This window comes from Embiotoca jacksoni, unplaced genomic scaffold (assembly GCF_022577435.1).
Source record: "Embiotoca jacksoni isolate LCO1_2020_lvr unplaced genomic scaffold, fEmbJac1.0.p SCAF_9, whole genome shotgun sequence".
Lineage (NCBI taxonomy): Eukaryota > Metazoa > Chordata > Actinopteri > Embiotocidae > Embiotoca > Embiotoca jacksoni.
In genome coordinates this window covers 8,420,431-8,433,956 of record NW_027185447.1, presented here as the reverse complement: position 1 = coordinate 8,433,956, position 13,526 = coordinate 8,420,431, and the positions used below count along the sequence as shown (strand labels likewise).

The 13,526-nt window shown below is 37.4% G+C and overlaps 1 protein-coding gene across 1 annotated transcript in view; it reads left to right on the top strand.

The window, feature by feature from the left end:
• The window catches only part of casz1 (castor zinc finger 1), a 168,347-nt gene that overhangs the window by 18,417 nt on the left and 136,404 nt on the right, over positions 1-13,526 (top strand). The window contains exon 3 of the mRNA XM_069140855.1: positions 13,414-13,498. The gene's annotated coding sequence lies outside the window, so the exon portion shown is untranslated. The remainder of the gene's footprint in view (positions 1-13,413; positions 13,499-13,526) is intronic.

The window sequence follows — 13,526 nt, the reverse complement described above, 5'->3', positions numbered from 1 at the left end:
TTTGTCCATTTGGATTACTTCCAAAAAGATATTCTTGGAACGATATCTTGAAATATAAAATTTCCTCTCCTTGCATCGATTAAATAAATCAACTCTGATTATCAAAAATATATATTTAGAGGTTTCTCCAAGAAAAAAAAAAAATCCCCTTGTGTTAAAATGTCTTCATTCAGTATGCATGGATCAATTGAATATGCAAATAGTTACTGCTTAAATCTCCACCCACCCCTCCACCGCTTGCCTGCTGCAAGTGAACAGCATTGGTTCCTTATTGGCAGTCTCAATCAGTGCTTTGGATACTGTCAAAATGTTACCGCAGTTACAAAACAGAAATGCTCAGTCATGTTGTTGACTGCTTATTTCACTTATGATATGTCTTCCAGCATATATAAAGCACCATATGGACATGTTAAAAAGGTTAAAAACTTAATTTTCACTGAAGGAGGTGTTAAAGTCAGTAGTATCAGAAATAGCAATGTTATTTTGTGCTATTTCAGATGTAGCCACTTTGACGAGTGAAGAAACATCTTTAAATTAAAAGTCAATTGGCTTTAATTTAGATATTATCTTAAAAACTTGATAATGTTTGTTGTCCTTTTCCAAAGGTTTGTGCAACTCTTAAATGTATGTGAGGTGCACTCAAAAATCCCATCATCACTTGTGTTTATTTGTGTATTTGTGACCACTGGTATTTGCGCATTTGCAGGTTCACCATGGACCTGAAACTTGAGCAGAGAGTGCATTTCAAATTTTAGGGGAACAGAAAGGAGTTAAATCTGTGCAGAGAACATTATGATGCACTTGCCATTGTGCCAGTATCAATGTTTTCCCTCAAAATGTCACAGTAGAGCTCTGTGTTGACAGACTGACCCTGATGGAAGATTTCACAGTGCACAACTCCTCAAATGTCAAAGAAAACCCACCTGTTGCGCTCCTGACCTGACGAGCCCTCTTCAGTTTTAGACAGTAACGTTCTGCCCCTCTTGAAATGCTAATGTCACTCAAAACACCTCGCCTGGCTCTTTGTTACATTGCTGTAGATTTTTTGTGCGCTCTTTGTCTATGGTAAGATTGCAAATGCACACGTCCCAGTGGTCACAAAATTGTGTTTAAAACAATTGCTGATGTTGATAAAGCGCTGTCACTTGGAATACTAAAAATTACTGCACCGCATCCTGTGGATTAATTTGCCTTAGAAACAGTTTCTGCCTCTTACAAATACAAAAACATTCTTCAGTACCTCATTTATTCTCTTAAGTCCGCCACTGCTTAAGTACTGCCTTTGGTGGACAGGAAGAATAGGAAAAAAGTGAGTTCATAAGTTTTGTTCCACACGATCTTTTCTGTATACATATGTCATCTCCGGGCCATGTGAGTCACAGGCGGGTGAAGATGGTATTTGTTACGGCAGCTGTCACCAAGTGTTTCTGCTGAGGGAATAAAGGGGTCACCAAAGTCATTAAATTTGAAATTGGCACACAAATACAGCGTTCCAGGAAACAAATCACACTCCTCACAATTTTCTGTATATGCCCTTTTTCTTTGTGTAAAACAATAATAAGAAACAAATTTTGTCTTTCTTACTGGAATGGCAATATTCATATTCCCTCGGCATACACAACGTTGGCTTTAGTTTTGACCTACTATGTATCACTGGAATGTACTGACTGTTGCTGTTGTTGAACACTTTTATTAGAATAATTACTTCTCTCTACAGTAAATAATAGTTCAACCTGTCTGCCCTGTTTTGTGTTCTTCAACCTGTTTTATGTCTCCACATCTAAATTGTCTGTTTTCTTAAGTAGGAGTTAAGTTGCAGGGGTAGTTTTCTCAACTAGATCATATTTATTTTCTTCTGCCAGGTTTTATCCTGAGTTATGTCTCATTAAGCACAGTGTACTGAATACTAATATACAAAGTTATACATTTGTTATTGTAAAATTTGTAAAATGACCAGGCTATTTTAGATTTCAGTTATTGTGTATTTAGAAGCCCAAGAGGATACAGTAGATTTGCCCTTAGTAATTTGAAATCTGATATTATTTATATTTATATATTATTTCCAAAGCAATAGTGCTACTTGGCTAAATAATGCACAATTTAACACACAATTTGGCCAAAAGGTTTGCTGACACTAGCTTCGCAGAATAAGACCTTTCATCCAGAATGGAAAATGAAAGAGTCTTTTTTGAGGCATGTCTGAAAATGAGCATTCCAAGCATACTGTATGCTTAGTTTTAGAAGACATACAAAAATATGTCCCTGGCATTTGCGTCATTGAAAACATTGTTTTTAGAGATGTGCAGCCACACCTACAGGTTATTATCATACGTATTATCATACGTATTATCATAGAGTATGAACTCTTATGTAAGTGTTCTCTTTACCTTGATATTGTTGTGTTCATGAGTAAATGTGGATTTCAGAAACTCATGAAAGGCATAAAGTTGTGTTGCTTGTCAAGTGACAGAAAAAAACACAATACAGTTGCCTGAGTACAATTTTAAGAGTGCATACAGGTTTAATATCCTTCCATAGTTAGGTTGACGACATTTTCTTTTTCATAGATCACAGAAAGGAAAGCTGCCAACAGCCTTCAGGGCTGTATATGGTCCTTCAGTTTGTTACCTTAGCATCTTTTAATGTGGTGATATGGAAAGTTTCACCTTCCCTTTACAAGCCATACATCAATCTACTGTACAAGATCCATTATTGTTGAAACATTTTAGACATGAAAATGGGAAAAATTTATATATAATGACGATCGACACAAAATGTCTGGCACTGTCTGAGGTTAGATACAAATTTACCAACAGCACATGTACAGTATATTGGTCTAATCCTTATTTCAGCTTGATTCAAGACACTTGAAGCCCAGTACTGAGTCACTGAACACATTTTTCATGAATGCATTGTTACTACATGAAAGAGTGGTAGAGTAAGTGCTAACTAATTTCAATAATATGTTTTTTAAACAGATGACTGTTTAGTTGTTTCTTACAGTTTGCAAAGTAAAATGCTTTCAGTTCTGATTTTGGTAGTTTAACTTGCCACATAATGACAATCAAGAAATGACAAGTCTGGAATAAAGCTGCAATGCGTAGTTAATAGAAAATCTTTTCAATGTGACAGTGCTTTATAAAAGATCGCCATGACTGCTAGCTGCTGTTCAGTGTTCAGACTGCAGACACTTAGTGCACCAGGTGTTTTGCCCAAGATTTTTCCACAAGACAAATGGAAAAGTGCCATATCCTTTAAACGTCACATTAATATGTCTTATAAGACTCACCACAACTGTGCTCAATTTTATTACAGTTTCTTGTCTTTGTCAGGCATAGCTTCCAGTTTACGTTTTCAGGTAATTATAGCGTTGTGCACACCAGAGTGGCACAAATGAGCACTTTGGGGGAAGAATCAGTTGGCTTGATGCCCATCATTGCCTGCATGGCCTGGACATGATAAACACATAAGCACAAATGCTTGTAAAAGGCATCCAAGGTGTGAATCAACATTTTAATGGAGTTTTTCATGAAAACTACGACAGTTTTGTAGCTGTATCTCCTCGAATTTTTATACACTAACGGTGGGTAATAGTGTGCTTTTATGACGAGTGAACCCTGAAGAGTTATCTGTAAAAACATGCCGTTATGGAGGCAATTCAAAGATCTTAACCAGAGAAACAAAAACAAAACTCTTTGTGTCAAGCAGCTTTTCAAGTAGTATAGCTATTTTTGTATTTCCTGGCTTTAAATGAATACACTGGAAAAAAAAAACAAGACTGCATTAAATGATGTAGTGAGAAGACACCTTCTGAAAAGCAGAGTCAGGGCCGAGTCTTTAGACGTTGCCTGTGCATGTGCTTAATGCATGAGGTTTGATGTGGTCTGAGGAGTTTTTCCTCACATGTCTTGAAAGAGAACTCATGACTGTACTGTATACTGTATGCAATCCCTCCTTATTACATGTGGAATTTCTTCCCAGATGATTGAAGTATCAGCATATTGCTGCCATATTCCCTTCCACAACAGCCCCGAGTTTTAATAATTTGCAGGATGAAGGGGGCAGATGAGAGGCTATCAAAGTCACTTAGATTTGTTTAATCTCTGAAGCACTGCCATTCACAAAGTTTTCTGGAACAAGAAAGAGCGGTTTATAGTTCTCACTGAAAAGCTGCGTTGAAAGACAACGAAAGCTGTATCAGACATGTTTATCCGGTGTGTATGTACTGTCTGTATGCAGTAATCAATATGTGCCAAGAAATACTGTATGTGCTATGTTTACAGTTTGATCATGTGGAGGAAAAATAACAATAAGTAATCTCATGTCATTTAGCTGTTCTATGCAAAGTTAATGTAATCCTCTAATGTTTAGTATAACGCATCAATCATGCAAAAATCTATTGTTGCATTAGCCTTGAAAGAACAATAATAATAAAAATGCTATAATGGTTTTAGCTTCCTTTCCATAAATCATACTCGCAGGCTGGGGAGGGGGCATCTTAACTTGCCATTTCAGCTCATCTGAGCAGTTGAAGGGATGCTGAATACTGATAGGATATTGAACAATAACCAGAGCTGCAGTTGGTCACTTTCAACCTGAAGTGGTTTGAAATACTGCGTGACACAGTCAGTGGCTGCTTCTAACTGAAGTTGACCCAACACCCTCTACAGTGACATAAAGCAGTTTTCTGTTCGATAGCCACTCAACAAGGGACCGTAAATCAACTGTAAATGCATAAAAACAGTGCAGAGCAGAAGATTTATGGTACCACTGCAAATCCTTTTAAACAAATATTAAAATAAGACCCAAATCAGCCGGAACGTCTTTTAACGGGTCATGCTCACGTCAGTTCTGAGTTGAGCCGCGGTAGTTGACAGGATGTTGGAATTTACATCGATAATAATATTTGATTAATAACGCAGCGCTCACTCTCAAGACAGGTTGTGCTCTAAGTGTGTGTCCATGATGTATGAACAAAATGCAAAACGAATCAGCACATGATTGGAGCACAATGTTCTTTCCGATGGTTAAACAGCACATTAAGATACATATATGAATGTAAAGTGCAACAGTTAAGCAAATCTCCTGTTCAGTAATGCATCATTATACAAACAGTCGTGAGGCAAAACACGTACGTATAGCTAGAATTGCTGAAGAGCACAGCCTTCAGATTTGATAAGTGGTAGTGCATGTGGTTTCAACCTGGGACCTTTACAAGTGCTTGTCAGAGTAGTGCTCAGAGTATTGCCTGAAGAGGCTTTTCGATTTCAGAGAGAATACACTCTTCCCAGGAAGTGGGTGGAGAAGATAATTCTCGAAAAGAGGAAAACAAAAAAAAGAAGAGGGAACTAGAGAATTAATAAACCTTTTTAGTCAGCATAATCATTCATTTTGAACTTAAACTGAACAGAGCAACAAAACAAATCATTTTTGGGAAAAGAATACATGTATTTTAATGCCCTCAAGCAAAACTAATTAAAGACGACACCTCATTTACATAAATAAGCATTATAATTTGCATGCATGCACAAGGGAATAGAGTCAGAAAAGAAAGCAATATTTTGCAGTCTGCTAATTTCATTTTATTCAGGATTTAAGCTTAATAAAGATTCATTTTGGAGGGGAAAGGAAAATAATCAAAGGGGAAATTTGAACTATCTCCAAAGATGCAGCAGCCTTCTATTCAAAGGGCTCCTTCCGAGTCACCAGATGACTCCTAATCTGGAGTGGCACTTCCTGGCCGGGTTCCAATACCAACTCCTTGAAAGGTAAAAAAAAAATTTAGAGCCCAATTTATTAGTATGCAGTTCTGGCTTCGGGTAGAGAATTAATGGCGGTGACTGATAATGACTGTAATCGTGGCACAAATGGGGTGTTGAAATAGCAAACAACGGGCACAAGGCATGTAATGGGGATTTTATTAATTACCCAAGGTCCCTAGCATGAGCAGTCGCCAGGATTTACTGTGACCATGCCAGCCGGTCGAGAAGGGGTCGGCCAGTCTAATCTGACAATGAAAGGGTCACTACAGAGACTGCAGTGTGGGCTAAAGGGAGTAACGTGGCATGCTGCTGCACTTGCCTTAAAACGACTTCATCACAATATGAGGCTCAGTAGTATTGAAAATATGCAAGGAGTTGTATTTATTTGTCATATTCATTGGTGTTTGGATCACATTGAGTACTTTTCAGTGTCTGGTTACAAAGGACTGAGCTAAAGCAAAAAAAAATAATTGCAATTTTGCTCACTCAGCATGTGTTTAGTCAAATAAGAAAACATGAAAAGAGCAGAACCAGTTCAGAGAAATGGTCTTCTTTCTTCAGAGTGTTTCAATAAAGTTATATTGTAAATGCATTCACCTACAGTACAGTGAAATAAGCTCCGTCTATATCTTTGTTGACTAAAGGAAATCAACATATGGTCGCACTGTCAGGTAGGATAGCCCATTCACACATCAGCTCATCAACAAGAGAGGATTGATTAAAAGTCCCTTTTATTACTCACTGCATCCTTAATGGACGCTAGACTTTAAAAATGGAAGAAACAATTAGAGTTTTACTGCTTTGTGGGCACTACTGATTTATATAAATCACTGCACGGGTGTAAATTTTCCAATAAAAGACTGTACCACTCCTAGCATACATAATCAACATGTCCATTCTTGGTACACACTCTAGACTTGCACAATCTCTGTAAATTGGTAGGACTCAACAGTCACACCAATTGAAGCTCACTCAATTAGTAGATTGGGTGTACTTGATGGAGTTTCTGAACTGTTTCTATATGCTCTGCCACTACTAATCATACTCAGTGCTATAGGCCCAAAGAAGTATATAACCAAGCCAAACAAACATCGCTACGACTCCCTACAGTGTATTTCAATGCTGCGTAAAGATGAAATTGCTTGTGTTCATTTCATATGAACCCTGGAGTGATTCCCCCACATATGTTAAGTGAACATCCATACAGCCAAGCTCCTGCCAAACAATTTCAATCAATGATGTTTAAACCTTCACCTTTAGGTAAATTTTTCTGTGTCTAGTTGTACAGACAGTTTTTAAATCTGGTGTCTGGTGAGACATTCCCACGCTGGCCGGATGAAAGCACACTGGGCATACTCTGTGAGCACCAGAGACATCTGCTGGCTGAGCTGGCTAACTTCCATTTTAGCCCTATGCTACCTTAAATACGGATAAAATAATTCAACGGTGCGGCTATTACAGCCCGACTGTGTTCGATCATTTCGAAGCAGTTGTGACACTTAAGACAGTTTATCCATTTTACTGCCACAACAGTAGGGACGGCGTAGGCAACTTGGAGCCTATGATGCAAGCACGTGTCCGCATTGTTTTTGTAATTATTCTCACTGGCAGAAGGGGGAGATTAAAGTTCCACACTGCAGGTTTAAGTTAATGTAGTTGTCTTGGGCGGTGTGCTCACTATAATATCCCCCACTGTGACGTAAAACAGGTGAAGCCAATGCTGTGCAAGGGACAATATAAAAATGCCTCTCCTTCTTGTGTAGTAAAAAACCTCTTGTGCTTGTATTCATGTCACAGACAATATACCGTAATGATGAAAAGGTTTCACAGAAGAAAAAAGATTTTAAAACAGCTTTTAAAATACAAACTAATGCTTCATCTTAGCCTGCTTGTCTGCTATCTGCACCCAGTGCAGTTATGTTGAGAGCCAGTGATTTGCCAATGTAAGCCTAAATACTGTATTTTATTCTAATCAGAACAATAAGCAGAGTGAAAAAAATGCTAAGAAAATGGTGTTTGATAATGGAAAGCCAATCAATAGAAGACAGATCTACTCCTTACATTCACAGTAATTTATGAATATACCATCCTAATCCTGCTGTTATTTAAATAACAAACATTAAAACAGCCACTGTAAAAGATTGAAATTGTTAACTGGGTGAATGAGAAAACGTGGTTCACATTTTTACATTGAAAATATGTCTAAGCTGCATTTATAGATAGGCTGATTGTGGCGAATGAGAGGTTAAAATTGCTCTCCAGACAGCTACATATTGAGGGGAAAATTACTGATTTTTCTAATCAAAGTCGATACGAATATCAAGGAGAATGTATGGAATAGAAATACATGATATTTCTGATGGTGCTGCATTGCTAAATTGCTTTTGTAATTCCTTCAGTCTGCAGTGCCTTTTAAAACTTTGGAAGTCAAATTTCAACACAGTGCTGTGAACAGCCGAAAGGCAACAGGCCAAATCGCTGTCAGGGCAGTCAGAGTGAAACTTAAACTAATAATGTGATTTACTTATGTAGATCTAATAGAGACAAATTTGTACAGATTTTTACTAAATGCCCCGAGAGTATAGAAAGAAAAGTCTTGGCCACATTCTTAATTTCCTCCATGACAGATACAGAGACACACAACCTGAAACTAGGTATCTTAATTATTAAAATTATTATTTTAGAGAATTAAAACCAACACTGATTGGAACACTTTGGAATAAATCATAAAAGCATGAATGAAACTGAGGTCTGGAGTTGTTACATGAGCAGTAGAGTAAGTGCACAACGTATTAACCATGAAAACACACATGCTGGACATAACACTTTAAATACAGAATGTGAACAGTAAATTACATCAGTATTCAGCAAATAAGATTTGTTTTAGAGCTGGCTTTTTTTTCTGCCAGCAAACACTAATAAATGTAAGATTATGAACTCGCATGCCATTTTGCTCAAGTCACATTGCGTGACAAAGGTGTGTATATATATTTTACAGTATATTTATCTCATACCTACGCCCAAGAGCAACTGATGGTAACATAACCTCAGAAAATCTCACCATTCAGGTTCAGATTTTCTCTTTATGTCTCTCATGCACTTGCTTTCATGGTATGAGCAGTTTTGTAGAGTGCTCAAAACCTTGTTTTTTTTTTGTTCTCTTTAGTAAACTCAAACTCAGTTTTCATATATTATTTTTTACAATAACTTGAGCATCCCTTTGCATACTGATTGTCCGTCTTTGAAATCATAAATTCCAATTTGCAGACTCCCATACAAGACACAGACAGAAGAGGCGATGTATCAAACACAAACATTTTATCCTCGCTCTACGCTTAAAACATTTAATTTGCAACAAAACAAGCACTGTTTAACAGTGACAGAAAAACTTTCAACATTTGTGTTTCACAATGAGAGGAATTATTTTAATGAAACTGTTCATCATCTTATGAACGGTAATGAAACATCACCTGGTCGGATCAAACAGTTTCACAGCTGCTAACAGTCACTGAACAGTTAACACACTTCAGATCCTGCGATTGCTGTTTTATCACCAAAATCAAAATATGTGCTTTTTCAGAAACCTTCCCTCATTCACATGTTCTGACAGGGTTTTCACAAGTGGCTTGGCTCTAGGTTGTGTTTTAGTATTACCGTGTACTTAAGTATACTATGTTGTTATTTAAACATTGTTTTTAAGGGATGGCAGAAAATGTTCACATTATAAAAACAACTGTTACACTTATAGGGAAAAACAATACTCTGCAAAAGATACAAATATAAGAGAAGTTTTTTATGGAACAATCTCCTTCCACTTTACTTACTTTTTCGTATCAGTGGTTCTTGTAAATAGTAATGTTTTCCACCAAATATATTTACAGTAAGAGTCCCATCTATATTATATCTTTTAGAGTTATTGGTACATACATCCTGTGAATGCTTTGTATCTTTGCCCACTCATTGTGTATTCCAGGAAGAGTCATCACTGCAATGGAAAATACCAGTCTGAGGCAAATACCACAAAGTGCGTAGCCCATTTACTTGTGAAATACCATTCTTCCTGCTGCTTTTTGTTAGTGTTTTTACCTCAAGTACCTGCTGCATGGGTGTGTGCATTTTTTTCCCAGATTATGTCATGTGTGAAAAATGTCCTGAAAAACAGCCCTGCCATAACATATCAAAACCTGTTTTTATGTAATGATGTAGATGTATATGTATATATATATATATATATATATATATATATATATATATATATATAAAAACCGGCTCCATCTTTAACCACACATGATGCATGTTTCTTTCTGGCTTTGTTTGTTTTCGCTCCTCCTCTTGTCCTTCCTCTGAGGTGAAAGGGAGAGACTTTGAAACTAAAGTTGGCAACATTCCTTGGCAGTGACACACGCACAAGTATCACCTTATTGCTCACTTTTTTGAGCACATGAAAAACACAAAGAGCTGAACCAGATGTTCAGGTTCTGATCTGAAAACAGGCTGCTTTTATAGTGAGAGAAATGTAAACACACTGGCACAAAAAAAAAAAAGTATCACCAGTTGCTAAATGTTAATTTTTTTTGGGCAAATTGAAGTTTTTATCTATTTAATCTTGTACATCTTGGCTGATTTAAAATTCCTTCTGTTGACAGAGATTTATTTCTGAAATTATCTTTCCGGCAATGTGTATTCAGAACAACACACAAGGAAGGTTAAGTATTAGCGTTGTATTATCTTTAACAGACCAGAAAACAGATATGTCTTGATTATTACTAGAACCCACTGAACATGAGAACATGTTTCCCACCAGTCGGAAGTAGCACTGCTGTGGATGTTGAGGAGGAGATCCCTCTGTGTTACAGAGGTGTCTCAGACAGGCGTGTTGCCTCACCTGGTCCTGTGTTTACCTCAGATGGTAGGATTAGGAGGCAGCCATGTGGAAGATACGACTCTAATCCATCGTGCCTTTACTTGGCACTCAGACACGGTCCTCTGCAACACTTCCGCTCTCCTAAAGTTAAGCGCAACGCCCTGAAGGAATGTGGGAAATATCAACAGGATTCTGAGAGTCTCGCGAGTGTGATATAGCAATATTTTGACAGCCACGTGGGGTGTAGTTGTCCTGGTGGAGGATGGTAGAGGAAGTGGGTTGTTTGAGGATCAGTGAAAAGATGCGCTGATGATAGTAGTGATCGTCTAAGAGTTTATCTCCAGCAGTCATCAACAAATGCATCTAATAAGTGAGGTCGAGACTTGTGCCTGGCCTCTGCTAAACATACTCTCCTTTTCCTTGTTGTTTTATAACTTTGTAAATATTTCAAACAGTCTTCCACAGTCGCACATAATCTGATATGTTGTAAAAAAAACAAAACAAGTGTTTTTCAAATTAAAAGTACATCAGTTCATATTTTTGTTACATGAAATATAATGCCTTTTTAATTTTTCCTAAATTGATTAACCACTGAATGCAAACTCCTAATTTACCACAAGCAAGACTTGCCTTAATTACTTACATAAAATTGCATGAATTTTGATACAATAATGCACCCCAGCATTTTATACTGTATATTTACAGTACTGACTACCTTCCTACGCGTCTGACTGTCCCTTTCTTGTCGATCTTGGAAAACCAAGAATTCTATTGATGAAATTTTCTAAATATGTTTGTTTTTAATGTTGAGTAGGTTTTAATTGAAACAGTGAGGTATTTAAGGCAGCTTCCCATTTGTTGAAAAAAATGCAACCACCACGTATGAAATCGTAAACGCAGTTCTTAAAGGCTGACATACTGGCCTATGATAGCTTTGTTTAATATCAGATTAGGTTTCTCACAGGACAAGGGGCATACTCGGTTCTATAAATTATATTGTATTCACTTTTTGGGGGGGACTGTGCTACTGTGAGCGTTTACAGCCTTATCTTATGTGTTTTTGGTCAAAGGACTCGCCCTTGATATCGTAACCACATCACCATCTCCTTCACAAACGGTAGAAAGCAAAACTCTTATTTATCCAATGTGCTGATAATTAAGCTGTTCTCATTAGTGACATAATTGGAAATGTAATTAGCAATAGTAATAATTATTGCATTTAATACATTTTCTCTTTAGTTATCAGGCTCATTCAAACTGGTAATTAGCAGTCATGAGAATTTCATGCTTTTGTCCTGATTCATTTCGGTCACCAATTATTTCCATTGTATCTCACATCAATAAATCATTACCATATTCATTTTGATTTTTCAGTAGACATCAAACTTTACTCTTTCACTTTTTAGGAGTAGAAAAGAAATATACTGATCTGACTTTTTCTATCTGCAGTGTTTGAATTTGCTGTGTTCAGGATTTAGGAGGATCTACTGGTAGAAATGGAATACTTTTTAATTGGTGTGTAATTGCCTCAAACGAAGAATCATTGAGTTTTTGTTAGCTTAGAATGAGCGCTTTTTATCTATGTAGGGAGCGGGTCCTCTTTCATGGAGTGCACCATGTTGCACCGCCATGTGTCTACAGTAGCCCAGAAGAGACAAACCAAATACGTAGTGCAGAGAGATCCTTTTGCCTTTTTTGCAAGTTTGAAGGCCACATTGCGCTCTGCAACACGCTTGGAAGGAGAGATGAGGCGAGAGGTATTCAGTTGAATGGAATCTGAAACCTCACCACTAGATGCCACTAAATCCTGTGCACTACTCCTTTAACTTCACTTGTCAACAAGCAACAAAAATAATAGGGTTTACAAAATGTCCTTTTAATGTTCACAAACATATAATCCTCCCACAGTGCCTTTTTAAAAAAGATGTGTGTAATTTGTTTGACCATCACAGAACAAGCCCGTCCCCCTTCTTTTCTTTCCGTAAGCGACTGCAACCAGCTTCTCCCTGTAAAACAGTGACAATCTCGAAGATCTCCGTTTTTTTGTTTTTTGTTTTTTTGGCAGCACTTATAAGTAAGTGATAATTGCTAACAGTGTTGCCTGGGTGATGTGCGTTAGCTTGCATTTGTCACACAAATGAGTTGAAGAATTAGCCTGTTGCGTTAGCTCCGCCCATCCTCTCTGGAGTTACAACCATTGCTGGTTGATAGAAAACGCATCACTAACTGTGCACGGCTTGTGATTTTTCCCAAAAACGTCGCCCAAGAACCGAAATTGTTCCATTTCATCATGCCGCAAATACAAGTGCTTTCATCAGTGGACCACAGGCTCAGTCACCATTGTGTTCCCCCATTTGGCAATAGATAGTGACTTCACAGACATATATCTCAATGAAACTATCTGAGATTATTACTTTCACCTTTTACATCAGTCTGTTTTCACAGAGCGATTTCTCTACTACAGTGAAAAATTCATCACAAGATCAAAAGCTGTATTTTTATGTTCACTTTAACACTATACAGTTACAGATAGTACAAGAAGCGTTGCCCTTTTTGTTTGGCATAAAAACTAAATTCAGTGTGCATATTATTGTTCCATGTGTGCACTCGTTCGGCCTTGATTTGAGTGACTTTGTGGGACCGCTCTGAAGATTTGTACCTTTACATTGAAATTTTTATCTGTTACATTAGTAATGGCATCTTTGGTGCGATCTGGTCAAATGCCTTAAATCTCATTTCAAAGAAACTGCATGTGATGGTAAGCAGCGGTTTTATGTTTATCTACAGAAATCAGATGGCAGTAGTGTGAGCATCGGGCAGAGGCGATAACTCCTCAGCGGTTCAACTTCAGCACAGATTGTTCAACAAGAAGGTGAGTCTTGAACTTGGTTCTCATGGCA